At 38.6% G+C, this 25,485-nt stretch overlaps 1 protein-coding gene across 14 annotated transcripts in view; it reads right to left on the bottom strand.

Annotated features, from left to right (window-relative positions):
* LOC105473335 (KRR1 small subunit processome component homolog) overlaps positions 1–25,485 on the bottom strand; it is a 443,099-nt gene that overhangs the window by 298,238 nt on the left and 119,376 nt on the right. For 8 of the 14 annotated variants that reach the window (XM_071071409.1, XM_071071427.1, XM_071071414.1 and 5 more), the window contains one exon: positions 6,717–6,893. The exons of 5 other annotated variants lie outside the window; for them this stretch is intronic. The gene's annotated coding sequence lies outside the window, so the exon portion shown is untranslated. Of the gene's footprint in view, positions 1–6,716; positions 6,894–19,765; positions 19,782–25,485 lie in introns of those variants that run through there. One more of the 14 variants, XM_071071423.1, reaches the window with a different exon arrangement.

Raw genomic sequence — 25,485 nt, 5'->3', positions numbered from 1 at the left:
ATTTGATAAAATCCAACAGCCTGCCATGTGAAAATACTAAAGACACTAGGAATAGGAGGGAATTTCCTTAACCTGATAAAGAGCATACATGAAAATTCACAGATGACATCATACATAATGATGAAAGAGTGAAAACTTTCCCTCTAAAATCAGAAGCAAAGGGTAGATGTCTGCTGTCACAGCTTCCTTCACCATTGTACTGACTGTTCTAATCAGTAGTCAGGCAAGAAAATAAAAGGCATCCAGATGGAAAGAAAGAAATATCTCTATTCACAGGTAACATAATCTTATATATACAGTGTACTAAGAAATCCATGAAAAAACCTATTCAAACTAATAAAGAAGTTCACTCAGATTGCAGGCTATAAAATCACACATAAAAGCAATTGTATTTCTGTATACTAGCAATGAACAACCAAAAAATAAAACTAAGGGAAAAAATAAATTTATAATAGCATCCAAAAGAATAAAATACCTAAAAATAAATTTTATCAATGTTGTGTAAGACTCGTATACTGAAAACTACAAAACATTATTGAAAGAAACTAATGAAGATCTAAAAAAAAAAATAGAAAGCTATCTTCATGAACTGGAAGACTTCATATTGTTCAGAGGGCAATATTATTAATCTATAGATTTAACACAATACCTATGAAAATTCCAGCTGCCATTTTTACAGACATTAACAAACCAATTCTAAAATTTATATGAAAACACAAGCAACCTAGTATAGTCTAAAGAAATCTTGCAAAAGAAGAGTAAAGTGAGAAGACTCACACTTCTGGATTTTAAAAGTAACTACATAGCTATAATCATCAAACTTTTGCTACTGTCATAAAGATAGACATATAGATCAACAGAAAATTGAAAAATCTATAAATAAACCTGTACACTTATGGTCAACTGATTTTCAATAAGGGGTACCAGGATCATTCAATGGGGGAACTAATAGCCTTTTCAACTGCCGTTGGAACAGCTGGCAATCCACATGCAAAAGAATGAATTTGGACCCCCAACTTCAAATCATATCCCAAATTAATTCAAAATGGATCAAAGACCTAAATGTAGAAGCTAAAACTACAAAACTCTTAGAAGAAAACATAGGTGTAAACCTTCATGGCCTTTTGAGTTCAGCAATGGTTTCTTAGATGTAACACCAAAAGTACAAGCAAGAAGTTAAAAACCAGATAAATTAGACTACATTAAAATTTAAAACTTTCATACTTCAAAGGACACCATCAAGAAAATGAAAACCCACAGAATGGGAGAAAATATTTACATATCATATATCTGATAAGGGCCTATATTCAAAATATGTAAAGAACTCCTGCAACTCAAGCATAAAAACACAAGTAATGGGCTGGGCGCGGTGGCTCAAGCCTGTAATCCCAGCACTTTGGGAGGCCGAGACGGGCGGATCACGAGGTCAGGACATCCTGGCTAACCCGGTGAAACCCCGTCTCTACTAAAAATACAAAAAATGAGCCAGGCGAGGTGGCGGGCACCTGTAGTCCCAGTTACTCGGGAGGCTGAGGCAGGAGAATGGCATAAACCCGCCCGGGAGGCGGAGCTTGCAGTGAGCTGAGATCCGGCCACTGCACTCCAGCCTGGGCAGCAGAGCGAGACTCCGTCTCAAAAAAAAAAAAAAAAAAAAAGACAAGTAATGAACAACCTAAAAATAAAGGGAAATTAATCAATTTATAATAGCATCCAAAAGAATAAAATATCTAAAAATTTTGAAAAAGAAGAGTGAAATTGGAAGACTCACTCTACTGAATTTTAAAAGTTTCTATCTATAATCATCAAAATTTTGTTACTGTCATAAAGATAGACATAGGTGAAAAGGATATAATGTTTAAATGAGCAAAGGATGTAAAAGGACATTTCTCCAAAAAGGATATGCAAGTGTCCAATAGGTACACGAAAAGATGCTCAACATTTATCATTAGAGAAATAAAAACCAAAACCATGAGATACTACTTCATACCCACTAGAATGATTAAAGTAAAAAAGCCAGACAATAAGAATTGTTTTCAAGGATATGGAGAAATCTGAACTCTCATACATTACTGGTGGGAATGTAAAATATGTCAACAGCTTTAGGAAATGGTTTGACAATTCCTCAAAAAGTTTACCAGAGTTACCATGTGTGTAGCAATTCCATTCCTAGGTATATACCCAAGAGAATTAAAAATATGTTCATAGTAACATTATTCATAGTAACCAAAAAGCAGAAACTAGAAATCCAGTTTACCAGCATACCACTGCTTAAGAGTCTGGGCTGCCTTTGCAATTAAAGAGAGCTGGCCTTGGGAGGCCAAGGCAGGTGGATCACCTGAGGTCAGCAGTTCTAGAAGAGCCTGGCCAACATGGTGAAACCCTGTCTCTACTAAAAATATGAAAATTAGCTGGGCATGGTGGTGCACACCTGTAATCCCAGATACTCGGGAGGCTGAGGCAGGAGAATTGCTTGAACCCGGGAGGCGGAGGCTGCAGTGAGCCGAGACTGTGCCACTGCACTTCAGCCTGGGCAATGGAGAAAGACTCGTCTCAAAAAAAAAAGAGAGAGAAAGAGCTGGGTTTCAATCCCATTTCTATTTTTGATGACCTTGAGCAAGTTATTTAACATCTTTAAGCCTGTTTTCTCATCTCTAAAATATGACCCATAACATTACCTACCCTAGAGGAGCGTTGTGATGGTTAAATGAGATAGTACATGTCATATTCCTAGCATAGTGCCAGGCACATCGTAAGTAAATAAGCAAGATCTTGGGAATTTACTGTCTATTTAGTAGTTTTTCAAAACTAATGTGGAGAATTTTACAAATAAGTTTGTATATTGTCATATATCATTTTTGAGTTAAAACACAAGACATTTTTTATAAGACTCTTCTGTGCTTATGAAGACCTTTACTGCAAAGGAGTGAAGGAAGAAATAACTTTCCCCACAGTGATCTCTACTGCTGTGTTAGGGGAGAAGTCAACATGTTCAACTATTGTACAGGAGTGTTTCTGGTAAAAGAACAGGCAAACCAAAGAGAATATTATTGCTAGTAGCATTTTACACTAAGGAGCAGCAACCCCAAGAGATAGGCAGGACTTAATAATTATTTATCCAAATTTTACCAGAGAGCACTACTGTTACAAGAGGTTAAATCACTTTGGCTAAGTAGAATCCACATCTCATTCTTAACCCAGTAGTCTCTTCTCACACATTTTGCCTCTCCTTAATCATTTATGTCGTGACAGAAAGGACAGACCTGATTTTCCTTTTATCTCAATGACTTAACGTTAGGGCACTCTGAAATAGCAACATTTTCTTTGTCACAGTCCCAGTAACCACTGAGGAAAATACTCTTCAAGAATCCAAGAGGAGAGGCAGGGGGATCTCTTGAGCCCAGAAGTTTGAGGCTGCAGTTACATATGACCATGCCATTGCACTCCAGTCTGAGCAACAGAGCAAGACCCCATCTCTAAAAAATAAGAAAATAGATAAATACATAATAATTTTTAAAAAGAATCCAAGATGAAACCTGTATTCACCCAAAACCATCCAATATTGGTTTTTATTTTTCTAAGGGTAAGATTGGGCAAACAATGTATTTTAAGTTATTTTTCCATCATCTAAGATAATTCTCATATCATTTTAGCTGAAATGTGAAATTTTTACTTGAAAAGTGCAGTGCCCTCTGTACCAATGGGGATAATCTATGATGAAAATGTCAGCCTTCCTTGTGTCAGGGTCTCCACTAAAGATCAGGGTCTCCACTAAAGATCTCGAGACAATATCCAGATGTTAAGTATCAGGATCTCCACTAAAGATCTCGAGACAATATCCAGGTGTTAATGTCTAGGTATCAAAGAAACAGAATATTATTTCATTTCCACTAGAAATGATGCTTAAATTTTTCAATTTAATTAAATTGTCCAATTATTTGGATGACTACTCCATCAAAAATCTTAAGATTAAAAGCAAGACCTAGGGCCGGGCGCAATGGCTCACGCCTGTAATCCCAGCACTTTGGGAGGCCAAGGTGGGCGGATCACGAGGTAGGGAGTTTGAGACCAGCCTGGCCAGCATGGTGAAACCCTGTCTCTAATAAAAATACAAAAAATTAGCCGGGCATGGTGGCATGCACCTGTAGTCCCATCTACTCGGGAGGTTGAGGCAGGAATTGCTTGAACCTGGCAGGCGGAGGTTGCAGTGAGCCGAGATCGTGCCACTGTACTCCAGCCTGGGCGACAGAGTGAAACTCCATCTCAAAAAAAAAAAAAAAAACTAGCGTTAAAATTTACAGTGATTACCATTAAAATATTATTAACCTATTATCCTGACACACAGCAAGGATTTGCAGATACAGATGTTTACATTTTTCTCATTTCATCCATTTCTAGGTATATTTCCAAATCTGTTTCCCTTTTATATTTCCCACAAATAATTATCAAGAATCTACTGTACTACTTTTCAGTAATAAAAAGTAACAAACTACTAATACACAAAACAACATGGATGAATTTCCAAAGCATTAGGCTATGTGAAAGAAGCCAGACACAAAAGACTACCCAGTATATCATGTCATTTATATGATAGTCTAGAAAAGGCAATATTATAGGAAGGTAATACGGATTGGTATTTCCAGGGGGTAAAGGTGAAAGCGAAGTAGAAGACTGAGTGAAGAGGGGCATGAAGGAATTTGGGGAGTGATGTAACGCTTCTTTATCTCAATTATGGTCAAGATTACGTGACTCCATACATTTGTCAAACACATGAAAGCATATGCTTCAAAGTGTAAATTGTATTATGTATAAATAATTATTCAGTTTAATAAAGTCATAAAAGCCCTAGCTGTAGCATCCACCTGGCACACACATCAAATCATATAGAACCTACAGTATGTCAGAAGTGTGCATAGCTCTGGCAATAGCCAGAGATAGATATGACACCTGATTTCAGGAGCTTGCATCTACAGTGGGAGACAGATTTTTTTTGTTTTTGTTTTTGTTTTTGAGACGAAGTGGGAGACAGGTTTTTTTTGTTTTTGTTTTTGTTTTTGAGATGAAGTTTGCTTTTGTTGCCCAGGCTGGAACGCAGTGGTGCAATCTCGGCTCACTGCAGCCTCTGCCTCCCAAGTTGAAGCAATTCTCCTGCCTCAGCTTCCCGAGTAGCTGGGATTACAGGCACCTGCCCACATGCCAGGCTAATTTTTTTGTATTTTTAGTATAGACGGAGTTTCACTATGTTGGTCAGGCTGGTCTCAAACTCCGGGCTTGATGTGATCCACCCACCTCGGCCTCCCAAAGTGCTGGGATTATAGGCGTGAGCCACCGCACCTGGCTAAGACAGACTTTTAAAAAAAGTATCACAGGAAAAATGTATACTCACAAATTTGGGTAAACACAACGAAGGGAGTGAGGGGAACAGAAAACAGAGAGACCTAGTTTAGACCTTTGTGAATTATTAGGGTTTTGATTTGAGATTTTTTTTTTTTTTTTAATGCCAAGACTTGTCTCTGGGAGTTTCTAGGATCACAAGTTCATGTAGAGCCCAGAGGAAACATGGGTCTTTCATTTAGTCGCTTGGGTCCTAGAAACTGGGAGAAGCTTGGGTGAGAGGCTGCAAAATAATGAGAGTCTGTTAAGCCATTAAAATTCTAGGGCATTTCCATTCCCGCTGGAGTTCCTGGACAAGGGAACAAACTTGTGTGTGAGATTGTTACTCATGGAAAATGTAGGTTTCATTAAGATCATTTGTATGTTATTAATAAAAATGTGTAATATGTATGAGCTTGATACTTGTCTCCTCCTTGCCTCTCATTCTATCTAATTAGCTGTGCGTAGGAGGTGCTGAATTGCAACAGCCCCTTTATTTTATAGTGATATTCCCAGTACAGCTTGAGATGTATTTGGAACATAACAGAGAAAATTAAACCATTCCTCTGGCCCTAATATAAAGAAAATTCTGTGGGCTCACACCTTCACTGAAACTGTTTACACATTTGAATTACATTCTCTCTCTGGTGATTAAGATGAGAAAGAACCTGCCCTATTAGTAAAATACTTTCGGCATTACCAAAAAAGAAAATTCAATCCATGATTGGGTAATACAGAAATTAACAAGCATCCACTTTTCAAAAATCACTACGTACACAAACACATCGTATAAATGTATGCACACACACATATTCTTCAGAAGAAGAGAAAATCCAACTTTCAATATTTGTAAAAGTGATTAACAGTAAAATCTTCTTCACCCCCAAGCACTTTAAACATGAACTTACTACCAAAGTAAACCACAGGAGTGTAATTATAATAATAGCTAATACTTATTTGGTACTGTGTGCCAGACATTCTTCTGCAAGCTTTAAACATATTCATTCATTTAAACTCTCATTACCCCATAAGGTAAATACATTTGACCCTTGAACAACGCAGAAGTTCTAGTTGTCAATCCTCGCACAGTCAAAAACTCCAAGCATAATGGAACTCTCCAAAGCTTCGCTACTAATAGCCTATTGGTGACTGGAAACCTTACTGGTAACATGAAGAGTTGATTAACACATATTTCGTATGGTCTATGTATTATGTACTGTATTCTTACAATAAAGTAAGCTAGAGAAAAAATGTTATTTAAAAGACATAAGAAAAATATATTTACAGTAAAATGTTATATTTATTGATACCATAAGTTTATGCCATCTGTTTAGAAGATGAATTACCTGTCTGAAATGGCAGTAACCACCACTGCAAGCCTCAATCTATGGTACATATCAAGCAATTCAACTTTTTCTTGTAATGTCATGACCTTTCTCTGCTTCTTGGGAGCACGTCCAGCAGCATCACCAGTGGCACATCACATGGAACCCATGGTGTTATTCAAGGTTTACAATGTTGCACTAAACATGACGGAAAATACATGAAAACTGTGAGAGATCACTTTTTATTGCAATATCCAATTTACTGGAGAGACAAACTGCTCATGTGGAGATGATTAGCATTAAATAGCATTTTCAACAGATATCTGCAATACTTGAGCTCAGTGCAATAGCAATAGGAGGTGGCTGCAAAATTATTACAGTATGTGCCACAGTTGATTTTATACAGTTATAATTTAATATTGTGTCTTTATATTTGTTTACATTTCTCTTGATTGGGAATGGTGCCATGAATGGTCTGTGTTTGTGTGCGTAAGTTTTAATAAATGTTCACTTTTTATAAGAGCTTTGTGTATATCTTATGTTAGTAAATGGTAAGATAGACTAATATCTACATATATTTTATGCATTCATAACATACTTAACTTTTCTTAATTTGGGGGCTATTTCTAGGATATGCAGTTCATCTGCAAGTTTTTTCAAATTGTCTCAAATCTCCAAAAAATTTGCCAATATATTTATTGAAAAAAATCCATGTTTAAGTGGACCCATGCAGTTCAAACCCATGTTGTTCAAGGGCCAACTGAACTACCTTCATTTAACAGATGGAGAAACTGAGGCTCAAATAAGCAAAATAACTTGCCCAGATCACACAGTTAAATGAGTAGAGATGGGGTTGAAACTTAAGCTGTTTGGCCCCAAATGTATCCATTCTGCATTCTGTTGACTGATGTCAGTTTCATCCACTATGTATAGATATGCATATGTTTTGACACCCAGAGAAGTAGTTTTACTTAATGTTGAAATTATTATAGATGTGTATGTTCTAAATTTTCACCATAGATTAGCTCCGCTTATTCACAATCAAAGATAACTTTCCTCTGTTTAAGAAAAATACAACTAGATTAGGTAAATAACCAAAACCTTCAAAGATATCAAGCTGTTATTTTGAGCATAGTGATGAATTCAAACTCTGGAAAGGCAAAGCTTCTTGGATTTTCACACGGTATTAAATATTAAAAGAGGCCAGGCACAGTGGCTCACACCTGTAACCCCAACACATTGGGAGGCCAAGGCAGGTGGATCACTTGACGTCAGGAGTTCGAGACCAGACTGGCCAACATGGTGAAACCCCATCTCTACTAAAAATACAAAAATTAGCCAGGCTTGGTGGTGCACACTTGTAATCCTAGCTACTTGGGAGGCTAAGTGGGGAGAATCACTTGAACCCGTGAGGTGGAGGTTGCAGTGAACCAAGATTGGGCCACTACACTCCAGTCTGGGCAAAAGAGCAAGACTCCATTTCAAATATAAATAAATAAATAAATAAATAAATAAATAAATTATATATTTATTATACATATATTAAAAGGAGGATAGGGTAAGACTGGGCACAAGGGTGAGTCATATAGATATATTGGGTGAGTTACCATTTAATTTTACTGACCTAAAAAATTTTAAACAACACACCAAGTTCTGCTAACACCTGCAAAATGTACTCCTCACTCCTTGATCCATCCCTCCACTTCTCCTCCTATGTTGTGTGTTTTCAGGCCACAGTTGGGCCTGAGAGTATAGTGACCCACACCTTCTCCATGTCTCTTTCTTTTATTTATTTAGTTTTTTGAGATGGAGTCATGCTCAGTCACCCAGGCTGGAGTGTAATGATGCAATCTCGGCTCACTGCAACCTCCAGCTCCTGGGTTCAAGCGATTCTCCTGCCTCAGCCTCCCGAATAGCTGGGACCACAGGCATGCACCACCACGCCTGGCTAAGTTTTTTGCATTTTTAGTAAAGACGGGGTTTCACCATGTTGGTCAGGCTGGTCTCAAACTCCTGACCTCAAATGATCCATGCCCCTCGGCCTTCCAAAGTGCTGGGATTACAGGTGTGAGCCACCGTACCCGGCCCATATCTCTTTCTTAGCCCATCTTCCTGTTCTCAATAAGACCCATACATTAGGTGTGACCCCTTTGCCTGTACACTCCCCTGCACTGGCTTTCAGGCCCTGATTACAGCTCTGACTAGCCTCCTAAGATCACCAGCATCCCTACCACTACACACAAGGCCATGTCATTTTCTTGGATCAAGCAGCAACAATGTGACACTCTGTCTTCAGTTCAATCTCCAGCCTCTCAACATACTATTTCCTGTTGGGTTACACAATAGAAAATTATAACATAAAATGTAAAGATTAAGCTTTCTCATGTCAAACGATATATAAATTATGCCTTTTAATGGGAATTTCATCTGAATTTCATGCCAAATCCGTATGACAAGCAGTAAGCACTGACCTTGGGACAAATTCAATAGGAAGGTGAAATGAAGGACAATATCAAAGCAGAAATGACAATGTGGTAAGTGTAAGGCCTTTCGCAATGTTTGGGGGATAACAATAGATTTTAGTCTGCCAAGAAATAGGTTATATTTGTTGAGTGCTAAATAGGCATTGTTGTGAGATGTGGAGAACAGGAGGTGAGGGAATCATGACACAAAGTAACTGTCTCTAAAGTGTTTGTGCTCTAATTATGAGGAGAACACATATGTATAAATGACAGGTGAAAATGGCATCCAAACTGAACACCTAAGTGCTAAGAATAACATGCTGATTAGAAGGACGTGAGGATAACAGCTGGGTGCAGTGGCTCAAGCCTGTAATCTCAGCACTTTGGAAGGCCAAGCCGGGCAGATCAGTTGAGGTCAGGGGTCCAAGACCAGCCTGGCCAATATGGTGAAACCCTGTCTCTACTAAAAACACACAAAAAATTCACCAGGTATGGTGGCAGGCACCTGTAATCGCAGCTACTCAGGAGGCTGAGACAGGAGAATCACTTGAACCCAGCGGGTGGAGGCTGCAGTGAGCCAAGATTGTGCCACTGTATTCCAGCCTGGGCAACAGAGCAAAACTCTGTCTCAAAAAAAAAAAAAAAAAAAGAAAGAAAGAAAGAAAGAAAAGAAAAGAAAAAAAGAAGGACATGAAGATAAGCAGCCTCCCAGAAAAGGCTGGATTTTGAAACACCCTGTGAAGTTGGTAAGGAAAGCTAACTACCAGCAAAGTAGTGGGGGAAATTCTTTAGATTATCATGTAAGGAGATGTTCAGAAATTTGACCCAATAAGAACTAAAATTTTGATAATTGGCTATTAGGCAAGGGAAATTATTATTTCAAAGCTGCCAACAGTTTTCTGTTTATTTGTTTTAAATTTAGCTGGAAGTGAAGGCATCATAAATGGTAGTAGGGGGAACAGCTTTTTGATTAGGTAAAAAGAAAGCCCAAATTCAAATCTGGGATAGAACATGTGAGACTATGAAGAGCAAACTGTTCTGTATGATTTAACACAAGGTTATCATCATTGTGGACTGAAGTGTCTGTCTTGAGGAAGAAAGGATTTTCTCAACTCTCTAGGGCCAGTGATGGCCCAACAGCTAGGGCTGTAGGTAATGGGGACATGGTCAAAGGCCATGGTGTCTTAAGCTGATTACCACACAATGGTGGTAGGACTAGGTTTAGAAGAAGGTTGAAAGAGATGACAAAGAGGGAACTCTTCTTGAGGGCTTTGCCAATAAACTCTAGTGACAGCTAATATCCAGGTTCCTTTTTCTGTTCTGCAAAATAATTCTCTTCTGTTATCCCCCAAACCTTTAATAATGTTTTGCTAACTATATAGTCTCGTCTCAGAAGTGCTCACAAAATTAACTGTGTCCACATTGAGACTTAAGCAATCTAAGCATATCCATAGCAGCCTGGGGAAACAGTTTGAAATTGCTGGAATCCACCCACATTGAAGCCTAGAGAGCATTAAGCCAGACAGAGAGAAGGCAAGTAAGAGCTCATTAAAGGCTAGGCTTCTTCCTGATTTGGAGGTAAGAAGAGAGCTTGTGGGCTGTTAATAGGTATTAAATAAAAAGTAACCCCTGAAGAACTTGAGCCATCTCAGTGTTGATCACATATGAGACCATGAAAGCTTAGATTTCAGGTTTATAAATTAAAAACCTAGAGATGCACCACTCACTGGAAATTTCCAGGGATGAGCACTGGGTACTTGTAATTAGCTGCACCTAGCTATAAACCCTGAACAAGTCTGATAACTTCTCTGAGCCTCACTTTCATCATCTACAAAGTGAAGGAAATTAGATTATTCTAAAATATCTTTTAGATCAAAAGTTTTGCAATCCTGTCTATCCCCGCCCCCGATGTCCTATATAACAGGAAACCTGAAGAAATATAAAAGGAAATGCAAAGTTAAAAGAAAAAGAAAGTCATTGTAGCAAATATCATGTATCCTGATGGTCAATAGCTATATATTATACTGCTGTTCCTTATGATATTATGGTTTTTATAAGATATATTATCTATCTACCTTTTTAGAAATTCTTATTTTTTTTAGTGACTAATCACTCTTACCCACAGTGTTGTCTTCTTCATCTGATTAGTGCTTATCTCTTACTTTATTTCATTACTGTCTTCTGTATTCCCTATTAAAATGAAAGTGCTCTGAGAGCCTGTTTGTTTTCTTTACTTATGTATTCCCAGCACCTAACACAGTATCTGGCACATGGTGGATATGTGATAAATATTTTTGACTAAATAAATAAGTGAAGAGTAAATAAATGATACTCCCTGTATCTTCACTCTTTTAGAAGATCTGACATTGAAGTAGTTAACTTCTATTACACTCAATAGATAATAACCCAAAACAAGGTTGCAGTAGATAATAACCCAAAAGTAGGATTGCCTACCAGTTCTTTTGGTTATCTATCATATAAATACTAACTATATCCAACAGATTTCCTTCCAGTGAAAGTGTTTGATCAGATGAAGTATGGTGCCCCAGGATCACAAAAACAGTTACTTTATGAATTAAGATATCTTAAAATTTGGGGTGAGATTTTCTTTTTTATTTGTCTTTCATTTCCAATAATCCAAGACCATGACCACATGAAAAATATCAAGAGAAAAGTCATGCTGGTTGAGTAGGAATGAGGAACTAATGTTAAAACCTGTTAACACCACCTGGTCTCAAGAGAGTACGTCACCATCATCACCTCCATCAATCATTAAAAGCAACGAAGCTGTTACATAATCAAAGCACAATAGCATGAATTAATAAGACCAAAAAACAGCTTTCTGCCCAAATCTTTACAAAATGAATCTTCCATCTACAGAGCAAAACCCAATATCCTCCTGTCTAGGCCTATTCCTAAGGCCTACACAATTTCAAAGGTCCAGCTAAAACTCTCAAGCTAGAGGCTCCTAACAGAACTAAAATTCTTTGGAGGTCCACAAAACAATTTAATCTTATCAATAATACTGGTGAAGCTTACCCACGAAGGCACCATTTTTAGCAGAGGAAGCTAATCTCAGCTCTTTCCACATTTATTTTTTAAGGGAGAAATGGGCTAGAGTTAGTGTTGGAAGAAATCTAGAGGGAGAGAAGAAAGCTGAATGGTGTCAGTAAATTTTCCAGCTAGACATAACAAAAACGGAAGTAAAATCTGTGGGATGGAAACTCAATTATTTATAGAGCTAGCCTCAGAAAATTCCAGCATCAGCTCTGAAAGCTTTGTAGAATGCCACTGGGGTGATAGAATGCTCTAAAACATTGACAGAGCAGGCACTGGGACAGCTTAACAGCTAGAGAGAGTTATGCTGCGAGTATACACATTTTCATGACTTGGGTCCAAGGGTTACATTGCCAGTTTCACCAAAGACCTATTGTCTTTTTTGAAGCTAAAATAATGGTTAATATAAAATAGGTTTATTTTCCTAGCCTCAAAGTCCTTAAAGAGTAAATTGTTTAGATAAAATCAGTAACACTCACTATTAAAAGAGGGGATCAACCTGTACCCACACACAATTTGTATTATTTTTAAAAACAGCTTCCCACTCTGCTCCATCTTGTGTGAACATCTTTCCATTAATTGCTTGTCTTTCCCTCTCCATGCACACATGTACCCACAGTACTTTAGTAACAGCTAATACATATTTAGGACTGGCACTTACAGACAGGACTAATATACTCTATGTCCAGACTGAGAACACACCCCTTGTAATACACACCAAGCACCAATTTGCCATTCACAGCCTTAGTCCTGCTCTATTCTTAGCTATTGACCTTGCTTTTCCTTTTACACTTCCGTTTTACTCTTGAGCTCTATCATCTGGTGTAAATTTGTTTCCTCACAATGATTCTGGTTCTAATCTTAGCCTCATGTCACTTTGGATTTCACCTCTATTGCTTCAACTCTGTCGCCACAATGTCTCCCTAGTAACACTTGACCAACAAAAATGCATCTGAATTTTTCATAAGTCGTATATTCTCCTTTCATCTAATAGACACTTTTAAAAACTTTTTTAAACCTAAGAGTAAAAAAAATTGGAGGACTGCTGGGTCTTATGATAAATCTATTTTTAATTTCTTTAGAAACCTCCATAATGTTTTCCACAATGGCTGCACCAATCTACATTCCTACCAACATTGTATTAGGGTTCTCTTTTCTTCACAACTTTATCAACACTTTATATCTCTTTTCTTTTTGATAACGGCTGTTCTAACAGGAGTGAGATGATATTTCAATGTGGTTTTGATTTGCATTTCCCTGATACCTAATGATGTTGAGTACCTTTTCATATAATTGTTGGCCATTTTATTTATTCTTTGGACAAATGTCTATTCGTGTACCTTGCCCAAATTTTAATTGAATTATTTTTTTTACTGTTGCACTGGGCAAGTTCCTTGTTTTTTGATGTTAACCCCTTATCTGACCCATAATTCCCTAATATTTTCTCCCAATCTGTTGGCTGCCTTTTCATTTTGCTGATTAACTCCTTTGCTGTACAGAAGCTTTTCAGTTTTCTGTCATTTCACTGGTTTATTTTTGCTTTTGTTCTCTGTGCTTTTGGTGAGATACCCAAAAAAATCCTTGCCAAGGCCAAATCAATAAACTTTTCCCCTATGTTTTTTTCTAGGAGTTTTACAGTTTTAGGTCTTATGTTTCAGTCTTTAATCTACTTTATTTTTCTGTATGGTATTAGTGAAGTTTCATTCTTTTGTCTGTGGATACCAAGTTTTCCCAACATCATTTATTGAAGGGACTAGCCTTTCCCCCATGGTATCTTCCTGGTGGCCTTGTCGAAAATTAGCTGACCATCTATGCATAGGTTTATTTCTGGGCTCTCTATTCTATTCCATTGCTGTAGGAGTCTGTTTTTATGTCAGTATCATACTGTTTGATTACTATTTCTTTGTATTACAATTTGAAATCAGAAAGTATGATGCCTCCAACTTTGTTTTCCTTTCTCAAAATTATTTTGGCTACTTGACATCTTTGTGGTTCTATACAAATTTTAGAATGTTTTCTATTTCTATGAAAAATGCATTGGAATTTTGATGGGAATTACACTGAATCCATATATTGCTTCAAGCAATACAGACATTTTAACAATATTAAGTCTTCCAATTCATAAACCTGGGATACCTTTCCAGTTAACTGTGTGTTCTTTAATTTCTTTCATCAACGTTTTACAGTTTTCAGTGTGAAGATCTTTCACATCCTTGGTTAAATTTTATTCTTTTGGATGTTATTATAAATGGGATTATGTTCTTGATTCCTGTTTCAGAGAGACCATTATTTGTGTAAAGAAATGCAACTGATTTTTTATGTTTGTTTTGTACCCTGCAACTTTATTGAATTCATTTATTAATCAGTTCTAATGAATTTATTTATTGGTTCTAATAGAAAGTAGGAAAGGTGAGATAGTAAGACCTCGATCAATAATTGAAACAGTGGCCTGTAGCAATGATAAGGTAAGGGACAGAGACGGTGACAACCAAAGTCAAGCAGCAGCATCCTGCCACGAGTTTGATTAGAGAGGACATGATTGGAGACTCCTAGTTTTGTGGAACTGCTTGAAATCAAGAGGGAATATGGAAATACTGAGACAATATCCTCAGTCTAGGATGCAGCACAAAAGGCCACAAGAATAGGAGATAAAAAATGAGGAATCTAAGAAACCTAGATGGAAACATGTTAATTATCTACTGGTATCTAACAAAAAACCTTCAAGTTAAGTTACTTATCATCTCACAGTTACATCTCACATTTATCATCACAGTATAGTTATCATCTCACAGTTCTGCAGGTCAGAAATTCAAGTGGGCTTCACTAAGTTCTGTGCTCAGGACCTCGTAAGACTGAAATCAGTGTTGGTTAGGCTGGGATATTATCTAGAGGTTCTAGAGAAGCATCCACTTGCAAACTCATTCTGGCTATTGGCTGAATTCATTCCTTGTACTTGTAGGACTGAGGTTCCTGATCTCTTGCTTGCTGTTAGCTGGGATCTGCTCTCAGATTATAAAGGCCACCCATATTCCTTCCATCTTTGAAGCCAACAGGGGTGTGCCAAATGGCCCTCTTGCTTCAATCTCTTCAACTACCATTATTCCTACTTTAGCCCCACTTGCCACCAGTCAAAGAAAGCTCTCTGCTTTTAAGGGATCATGTGATTGTAACGGGCCCACTGGCTAACCCAGAATAATCCCCTTATTTCAAGGTCAACTGTGTCATATAACATAATCAAAGATATTTCATCACATTCACAGGTTCTGGGGATTAGTCAGAACATCTTTGGGGGGCCAGTTTAGAAATTCTAACTTGAGAAATCCTATTATAGGACTCTAGACAAGTTTATTCTTGAATTATATAAATGTATATATACTGTGTATTAGTATAAAGTTTTCTATACTGGGTCCTTGTTTTTTCTCAGGTATTAATATGATTTGGCTGTGTCCCCACCCAAATCTCATCTTCATCTTGAACTGTAGTTACCATAATCCCCACATGTCATGGGAGGGACCAGGCGGAGATAACTGAATCATGGAGGCTGTTTCCCACATCTTGTTCTCATGATAGTGAGTTAGTTCTCATGGGATCTGATGGTTTTTGAAGGGACTTCCTCCTTTAATGGGCACTCATTCTCTCGCCTGCTGCCTTGTGAAGAAGGATGTGTTTGCTATCCCTTCTGCCATTACTGTAAGTTTCCTAAGGCCCTCCAACCCCGCCAGCCATGCTGAACTATGAATCAACTAAACCTCTTTCCTTTATAAATTACCCAGTCTTGTACATTTTTATTAGCAGCATGAGAACAGACTAATACAAATATAATGTAGCTTGAGAAATCAGGGATGTATGGATTGTGATTAATCTTAGAAAAAGAAGGGTCTTCAGAAGATAATCTTTGAATAAGTAAGAAACAATTATCCTCATTTTATACTTACGTACCTAAACCAAGAGAGTTTAAATGAGTCTTGCTCAAGATCACATGGCTCCTGGTGGCAAAAATAGAGCAGAACCTTATTTGTTGCTCTTCACAGCCTCAACACATTTAAATAAGTGCTTGTTCCCAAAGCTGTTGGAAATCTTTAAAAGTATCTCTAATTGTTTAGCTGCTAGGCTTCTCCATTCAAGCACAAATCAGCATCTCTTGCAGCAAGCCCAAAGATTCAGAATTTCGAGAGTCTTTCTTACTGTTAGTCATTAAGAGCCCAGTTAGGAATCAAATATGCACTTACATTTAGGTAAAACATGCATGGATTTTGCAGGCAGGCAGCTTGAGTTTTGATTAACCTTGCTTTGGGTAAGTTTCTTAAACTCTCTTCATCTGGAAAATGGATGCGATACTAGTACCTATCTCATAGAGCTACTCTGAGAAGTAATTGAAAGAGTGCATGCAAATTGTTCACTTACCATAGTGACAAGATTATATATATATATGTGTGTGTGTGTGTGTGTGTGTGTGTATACACGTTTTTGGTTTTTTTTTTTACTAGATCTCCACATGGATTTCTGATGATAGCAGCTGGATTAGCTACTATGTCTCTGTGGCTATTTCTCATTTCTGCAGCTACCTGACTGAGGGAATGGCCCCAGTCTTTTTTCCTGCTCCCGTGGTGTCAGGCTAATTGAATAAAAATAGGAATCTACAAAGTAAAAGTCTCACACATGCCGCTATAGCAATGCTCTCTCCTCCATTCCTCTGATTACATGCATGCATGCTCTTGTAGGCTTAAGACAAATGTAATAGTGATATACAAGGACCCTAGGGTCAAATTAGGGTCACCAACTGTCCCAGTTTGCCCAGGCTGAAGAGTTTTCAGGGACATGAAACTTTCAAGGCAAAAACCAGGATTGTCCCAGGAAAAAAATAGGGGAAAAAAAAAAACAACAGGATTTTGTTCACCCTCTGTCAGACTGCCTAGGTTCTATCTTTGGGACCTTAGGCAAGTTACTGACCTTGCTGTGCCTCCATTTCCTTATGTGAATATAGATTATAACGTCTTTCCTTATAAAGTTTTTTTTTTTTTTTTGAAGAGTAAATGAATTATATAGAGAGTGCTCAGGATAGCACCTAGAATGTAAGAAGTACTCAACACATGTTGCTTAGTATTACAATTACTAACAACTACAGGAAAACATGGAGTAATAAAACTAACACACAAGGGCATGATGGAGGATCCAGAATCTTATGAAGTCCTTAGAGCTCAAGAGTGAAGCATCTAGGAAGGATTCTCCACCCCAAGAATTCCTTACCTTGCCATCATCAGGTCATGATCCTTCTCTGGGAGATCATGAAACCAAACAAAAATAATAATACACTAGGACCTCAAGAAAGAATAAGAGAAATACAAATTGAATTACCTTGAGCTAACTTATTTGACTAACCAAAACAAAACAAAGCAAACAAACAAAAAAGCCCCAAAGAGAAGTTTGAAAATGCTCAGTTACTAAAGCTGCAAAGAAATAGACACTCTCACACTGCACTAGAAGGCAGGCAAAATGGCCAGCCCCCATGGAAGGGTATCTGGCAATATCTACCAAAATTACAGATGCATTTCAACCACAATGCTACTCCTGGGAATCTATCCCACAGCTACTGTTACCTACATATCACAGCATAGATGTTTAAAGATATCAACTAGAGAACTGTTTCTTATAGCAAAAACTGGAAACGACCTCCAAAAATAGGAGGCCAGTCAAAAGAACTATGGTGTATCTGTATTACAGAATATGGTACACAACTAAAAAAAGAATGAAGAAGCTCTCTATGTATCGACATGACAAGATCTCCAAAATATATTGTTCAGTAATGAAAAAGCTTGGTGCAAAATAGTGTAATATGCTCTCTTTTCTGAAAAAAAAAAAAGAGAAGAGGAAATAAGAATGTATATGTATGCTTGTACATGCAATAAGAAACACTGGAGTTGGGCACAGTGGTGTGCACCTGTAGTCCTCAGCTACTCAGGAGGCTGAAGCCAGAGGATCACTGAGCCCAGCAGCTCAAGGCTGTAGTGCACTCTGAAGGCACCTGTGAATAGCCACTGCATTCCAGCCCAGACAACGTCATTAGACCCTGTCTCTAAAATAAAATTAAAAACACTGGAAAAATAGCAAGAGACTAATTGAAATTACTTATTAATGACAGAAAGAAACAGGGTAGATGAAGAGCAAGGTGGGAGCAACATACCTCAATCTAGATTTTTAAATTTTGTTTTTATTTTCACCTTGTAAAGTGTAGTACATAACAAAAAGTATATTTTTAGGTCGGGTGTGGTGGCTCATGTCTCTAATCCCAGCACTTTGGGAGGCCGAGGCGGGTGGATCACTTGAGGTCAGGACTTTGAGACCAGCCTGGCCAACATGGTGAAACCCCCGTCTCTACTAAAAATACAAAAAAATTAGCCGGGCGTAGTGGCACATGTCTGCAATCCCAGTTACTGAGGAGGCTGAGGTAGGAGAATAGCTTGAACCCGGAGGCAGAGGTTGCAGTGAACCCAGATCATGCCACTGCACTCCAGCCTGGGTGACAGAACGAGACCCTACCTCAAAAAAAAAAAGAAAGAAAAGAAAAGAAAAACATATACATTTTTAAAAGGCAAAAGCAAAAAATTAAAATCTCCTTTTTATGTCATCCACTTAAAAATTAGCATAGTGTGCTATGATGGCACCTGTGAATAGCCACTTCACTCCAGCCCAGGCAACATCATGAGGCCCCATCTCTAAACCAAAATAAATTTAAAAAAGAGAAAGAAACTGGAAAAATAGCAAGAGAGCACTTAACTTCTATAAAATACATCTCATTTGAGAAAACAGGAAATCGTGTTGAAAACAACCCCATGGTATTCTCCATGCACCCAAACAAACAAACAAAAGATTTCTGCCGTGTGATTTTGAGGACCACTCCCTGCCAGCTAAGCAGAAAGAAAGCAAGGGCACAGGTGGTGTTCCGGGAATTAGAGTCATATAGGAACTGATTTATATTCCTCTCCCATTTGTATGTAGATCCCAGTAACCCGACAGCGTGGCCAGCATCTGGGAGGAGATAAAACGCAGTGTGTTTTGCCTTTTTCAGCTAGGATGAGGTTCCATTCTCTCATCGTTTTATATTTGCACGATAGGAGATCTGTTCTGCTTCTTATGTTAATTGAAATCGGCTGCTTTGGGCTCTGACACAGGCATTTAGCGCTAACAGTCAATTGCTCTTTCCTCAGCCATCTGGCAAAAGAGTTGAAACCAGCAATTTTCTGAGTCAGAATTAGACATCTGAAAACAAATGTGCACATACGCAAACCTCTTAGAAGTGCAGAACGAAAGAAAGTAGCAGGTATCAGGGTGCTATAAAGCCCACTGTGAAGCAATGGGATCTCTAATAGGGAAACCCAAAATGGTACTTCAGTTTCTGACACCACCACCACCCTTTCCAGCATGCGTCAGAAGCACTGGGAATCTGGCTGTCTCTCTCTCCCTTGCCTTCCCTGCTAAATGGCAGGAGTTACCCTAGCTTTGGCATCATTTGGCTTTCACTTATAGACAGGTGTACTACTCAGATAGTCTCACCTTTAGTACTTGAGCAGCCACTTCAACTTCAGCAGGAATTTACAGAGCACCCGAGCTTCTGTGATAACATCTTCTCCTGGTCCTTCAAGCTCCCTGACTGTTCTTTTTCTCCTCCCCATCATGTATTCCCCTTTCTCCACCTGCCCTTTAAATGTGGGTGTTTTCTCAACTTCTGTCCTCGGCTCATCTTACATCATATATTTACTCTCCTGTTGCAGATTTGAGGCTGCAAACAGGAGAGTAAGTATATGATGTAAGTTGAGCTGAGGCCTAAAGGGCCATGCAAACAGTGCTGGTTTCATTCTTAAGAGGGGGACTCATACTAGACCCTTTCTGATGCAGGCTGCTTTTTTCTATGGGCCCATTCAGAGTTTCATGATGAAGCACCAAACTCTCTTCACACAAAAGCAGCAGTGACTCTATATCTGGCTGCCATTTCCTGCCTTCCAATTGAAGTCTTTCCTAGTAAAGAGTTAGGACACCCCTAAACCTGGGCAGAACATCTCCCCACCACCACCACCACCAATGTCAATGGCTCAAAAGCTACAGAAGTAAACCTTAAGTATTAGTAAAGCACAAACCATGTCACTTCCAGATGGAAGACTGTGTCATTCCTGAATCAAACACTCATTTGTGATCCCCATTATGGTGCCATTTGGCCCTAGAAATTCTCTATACAGAAAGTGCAAATAATATACAAGTGCTCATCAGGTTAATCTGAGTGATAGCTGTGTCCGCGTGTGCCGGTCCACGCATCGCTCCCAAAGATTAGCTAAGCCTCCGCTCCAAGCATCTTTCACCTGCTGAACCCTCTTGCTCTGCCCTTACTCTGGTCCTTCTATCCACATCACTAACAGGGAAGGTTAGTGTAGAAGAGAGACAGGATGTATGAACACTGGATAACACAGGATTTGGGGAGTGTGGTCTTTCTGCCCACATTCACCCTGCCCTAAGTGAGTTATGTTCTTCTTTCCTCTTGTTTCTCGCTCTGTTTTGAATTAATTCAATGAAGTATGAGATTCCAACATATTCATTCCAGCTATGAGCCTTTCTGTTCTGTGACCTCTGTAATAACTTGCCTGGTATGGTACTTGTAGGCTATCCTTGCATCAGAGTCACTTCCCACAACACACTTTATTGGCTTCATCTGTATTTTACCTTATGATTACAAGCCAGTATTCTTTTTTTTGCATTTTCAGATTTCCCTTTAATAATTTTGTAATCTAGAAAGTAAGTGTGCTTTTCCAAAGGGTAACATGATCTACTATGTCTTACTGAATCCGAGGCACTAAGGGCTGAAACTAAGTTTTATCCAGACTAGTTTCCTGTGGGGCAACACGGCAGATAGGATGGTGGTCAAGTTTGCACAGGTTGGCTTCTCACCTTATGTAAGAATGTCAGAGATGGTCTACTTGCTCTCTGTCCCCTCACTCCCTGCTGTAGTCAGATGTTTATGACTTATCTGTAGACCCCAGACTAAACTAAAGCAAAGCAGCAGCTCAGTGCTGGGTTCTTGGTGCTAGCATCTATTGCAATTCAGGGTGAAAATACTGGGGTAGGGGAGATGACATTACAAAGACTGACTAGCCACTGGGCAAGGTGCTCACAGCCTCAGGTGCTGGACAGTCTGCCGTGTGTGTCACTGTGGACTCGGCTAACTGTGAATTGCCTTCCTCTGGCATTTCCTATTTTTATTCTCTGAAGGTAACTATAATTTTACAGGATGCAAAATGGCAATCCACACCATGTTATCGTTAAACGATTAAGGCATTTCACACTTTTTAAAATCCAGATTTCTTGCTTCTCTTGACAAATGAGGGCTCTGGACATACAATCCCCCATGGCAACAATAGGCTGCCCTCTTTAGATAGACTCCAACCACTCACGACAGTTCACTCCTTTACATTTCCTGCATCTCTCTTCTTGGCTATACTATGATTGCAGTATTCCTGACTGTTGCCTCATGTTTTACCCAAAGTGCAATCAACCTGTTGTCTGTTCTCTTTGTCTAATTTGCAGGCTTCATGCAGCCCAGTTCTCTTGCCTGTGCTCTGCTCTCTGAGTGTTATCGCTGATAACCAACCTGCCTCACTGTGTCTTTCCATCCCCCACCTTCCCGTGCATTATGACCTCCTCACTATTGCTCTCTGCCTGGTTTCTCAGGCCCCTGTCTGACCTTGGCCAGTCTTCTAGTTGCTATTCTCTTAAACCAATAATATGACCTGACACCAAGAACTGCTGGGGATCTGCTTTTGATGACTTACTGCATTTTAACATAGGGGTCATCACACCAACCTGGCAAACATTGTCAGAACCCCAGAAGCTTCTTTAAAAACTAGTCAAGTGTTTCAGTAGCCTGATACTAAATCCCTCCAGCCTGTGACCTATTCATTCTGTTGGTACCAAATGCCCCCTGAGGTTAAACAAAGCCCTGAAAAGATAATGAGATGAAATAGCTTGACCTTCAGGTGGAAGATCTCTCCTTTCCTTCCTAGCCTCTAGCTGGCTTAGATTATTTTTATCATTTTTCAAAGCAGCAACGTTTATTTCCTCTGCTTCAGTGAGCTGTGCAGATGCAAGGTCTGGAAGGAATATTTAGTGGTTGCCATGGTTACCATTAGTCATATGAAGTTATAGCTCATGTGCTGATTCCTCTCTTCACAGCTGTAAAAAGAAAGCAAGCTCCAAAAAGCAGACTTGCTGGGGCTCTGAAGACTTTAATTCTGTAATGGGTCCAGCTCCTCTGGTCATTTATCTTGATCTGCGAGTTTAATTAGCACTTTAAAGATCTTAGGCAGAGAAGATTTCACAGAACATGAAGCTAGATGGACATTTTGAGATTTAGCCTCACCTTCTGATTTTACAAATAAGGAAACTGAGGCCCAGAAAGGAGAAGGGACTTAGAGTTACACAGTAAGTCAATTAAAGTCATCAAAGGGGTATGGTTAGTAAGTACCAGGGCCAGGGCTCCTAGCTCTGCTATATCTCCCAACCTAACTAACTGGGAGACTGAGTCATGTGAAGCTCTAGGATGGACAAGGAGTAAACAAGTTCAGTGCAAGGCAGGGAAATCTGATCTCACAAGAAGGGGTTGGATTCCTTGAAATGGGGCTTAAGCCAAAACCCACAAATGGTTTCCAAAACCATTTTAGGCTTGGAGTATCAACTGAGTTTTATGATTGGTTAAGTTCAGATTGCACAAACAACCACTATTTCCAAATGAGGCTGTTTGTCTGCTGGTTCTGACCAGCTTTCTAAAAAGTGGATGCCCCGAAGTGCTGCAGCTCCTTCTGCGGGTCTGACTTCTCGCTATCTTGCAATTTCCCTACTCTCCCGGCTCAATGTTCAATAGAGCCTCACTTCCAATAAGCCCAGGACTGTGGCTCTTCTGATGCTTTGCAATTGACTGGATATAAAAATAAAATTGCACATAGAACATCTTGAACAAGGGTCAACTGTCTTCACAATTTTTAATTTAAGACTTTCTGTTTGATGGGACTCAATATTTAACGTGTTTTTGCCTAAATAACCTCAACATTGGATAACCTGAACAAACACTTCTTCACAGACCTTGTTTCTAAGTACTGTTCCTCACTAGAAGGAGCCAGGATTCTTTGGAGAGAGGAGGGCCAGGGCAAAGCAAGACTAGAAGGGTTTGGAATATCATATACTAAAAAGTGTTCAAAAAATGATGAAGGATACGTCAAAAAGACTTAGGGTCAGCTTTAAGGGTACCTATTGGCTAAATCTGGGACAATTTGAGCTTCAACATGAATTAAATGGCAGCAATTGGATCCAATTCACTGAATAAAAATAAGAATCCAGCTAATAAATGTAGAAGAAATAATAATAGTTGGTAAATCAATCATGTTTTTAAAAAGACATCATAGTAATAACTGATTTAGTCAAGATTCATCAATGGATGCTAAAGCTATAGGGTAAAAGTTTGAAGAGGACAGAATATTAAATAGTTTCAAAATATCTCCCTGTAGATTATAAAGATAAGTGGTAGTCTTATAGTGGAGATACCTAGCAATCACCAGTTTATAAAAAGTGATCGAAGTTAATGTCACCAATAATGTGTGCCTCTAGGTGGTGATACGTTGTTAAGGACACAACATCATTGTCATTGGATGCTTGCAAAAAGTGCATAATCTGAACTTAATGATGAGCAACCCTGAGGCAAACCCAAATCATGTGACATTTCTACCAAATGTCTGGCCTGTATACTTCAATAATGTCAATGTCCTGAAAAACAAAACTAAGGAACTGCTTCAAATTAAAGGAGATTAATGAGCCATGACAACCAAATGCAATCTGTGATCCTGAATTGGATGCTGGTTCAGGGAGAAAACAAACCATTACAAAAACATTTTTAGGCCAATTATTAAAATTCGAATATGATCTATATATTAAATAATAGCATGTATCAATGTTAAATGTCTGAATTTGATGTTGGTACTATGGGTCTATAAGGGGAAAAGCGGTATGATGTTTGAAACTAATACTTGAATGGGAAAGGAGGGAAGAGAGAGAATATAAAAGAAAATGAAGCAAAAGGTTAAAACAGGCGAATTCAGATGGGTTTAGAGAGTTAGTTCTTGGTACTACTCTTAAAACTTCTGCAAATTTAAAATGATTTTAAGTTAAAAAGTAAAATTTATAAACTCTCGAATTTGAAGGGATCCTGATGCAGGTAGCAGGTAGGTGCAAACAAGACAAGCTCAAACTGACAATTTACAAGTCAAGAATTATTTAACTACAGCTCAAAGTTCTAGGCAGAAAGAAATGTATATCAATTTATTCTTTAAGAAAACATTCATTGAATAATATTAATAATAGTTAATATTTGTAAGTACTTTGTGCGGGTTACTTGGTTTCCATGTTGTAGCAAATTGCATTTTCTAAATATAAACACACTGAACTACATTCCATTCTACATGCTTTTCTTAAAATGTGATGTTTACATCCTACATCAAGAGACGGGATATATTTTTGTTTTTCTTGAACCTGAAAAGGCCTTTAACTACTTTTACCAATATCATAGCATAACTTTTATGGCCTAGCCCCAGAAGTCATGCATCAAGGTCAAGGCCGAAGAGGTCAAGAGATCAAGACCATCCTGGCCAACATGGTGAAACCTTGTCTACTAAAAATACAAAAATTAGCTGGGCATGGTAGTGCTTGTCTGTAGTCCCAGCTATTTGGGAGGCTGAGGCAGGAGAATCACTTGAACCCAGGAGGTGGGGGTTGCAGAGAGCCAAGTTCGTGCTACTGCACTCCAGCCTGGTAACAGAGTGAGATTCCAACTCAAAAAAAAAAAAAAAAAAAAAAAAAAAAAAAAAGCAATGGGAACACACTGATAAGAGAAGAAATAATGTCTGAATAAAGCTTCAAAAAGAGATCTATGAGACCCCTCATTTGCCACATGAACCAGTGAGGGAGCTGCTACAGGCCTACATGAGCCTGCCAAACAGGCAGAGACCTCTGCCTCACCTTTCCCTAAACATAATTGTATTCTCTCATTGTGTTTTGTTCAAGAAAACTTGATTACACACCTTGATAATGCAATGGATTAGCACGTTAGACATTACTATGGTAGAATTTAACTGCAAACATTTTGCAAACACCATATAAAACCAAATTTGAAGCCCTTAGTCCATCATCCTAATATTGATACAGAAGACAACGAACTGATGTGACACTCATCTTCATGCCTA

The sequence above is a fragment of the Macaca nemestrina genome, chromosome 10 (assembly GCF_043159975.1).
Source record: "Macaca nemestrina isolate mMacNem1 chromosome 10, mMacNem.hap1, whole genome shotgun sequence".
Lineage (NCBI taxonomy): Eukaryota > Metazoa > Chordata > Mammalia > Primates > Cercopithecidae > Macaca > Macaca nemestrina.
Note: the sequence above shows the minus strand (reverse complement) of the source record. Positions and strands in the feature narration are given on the sequence as shown.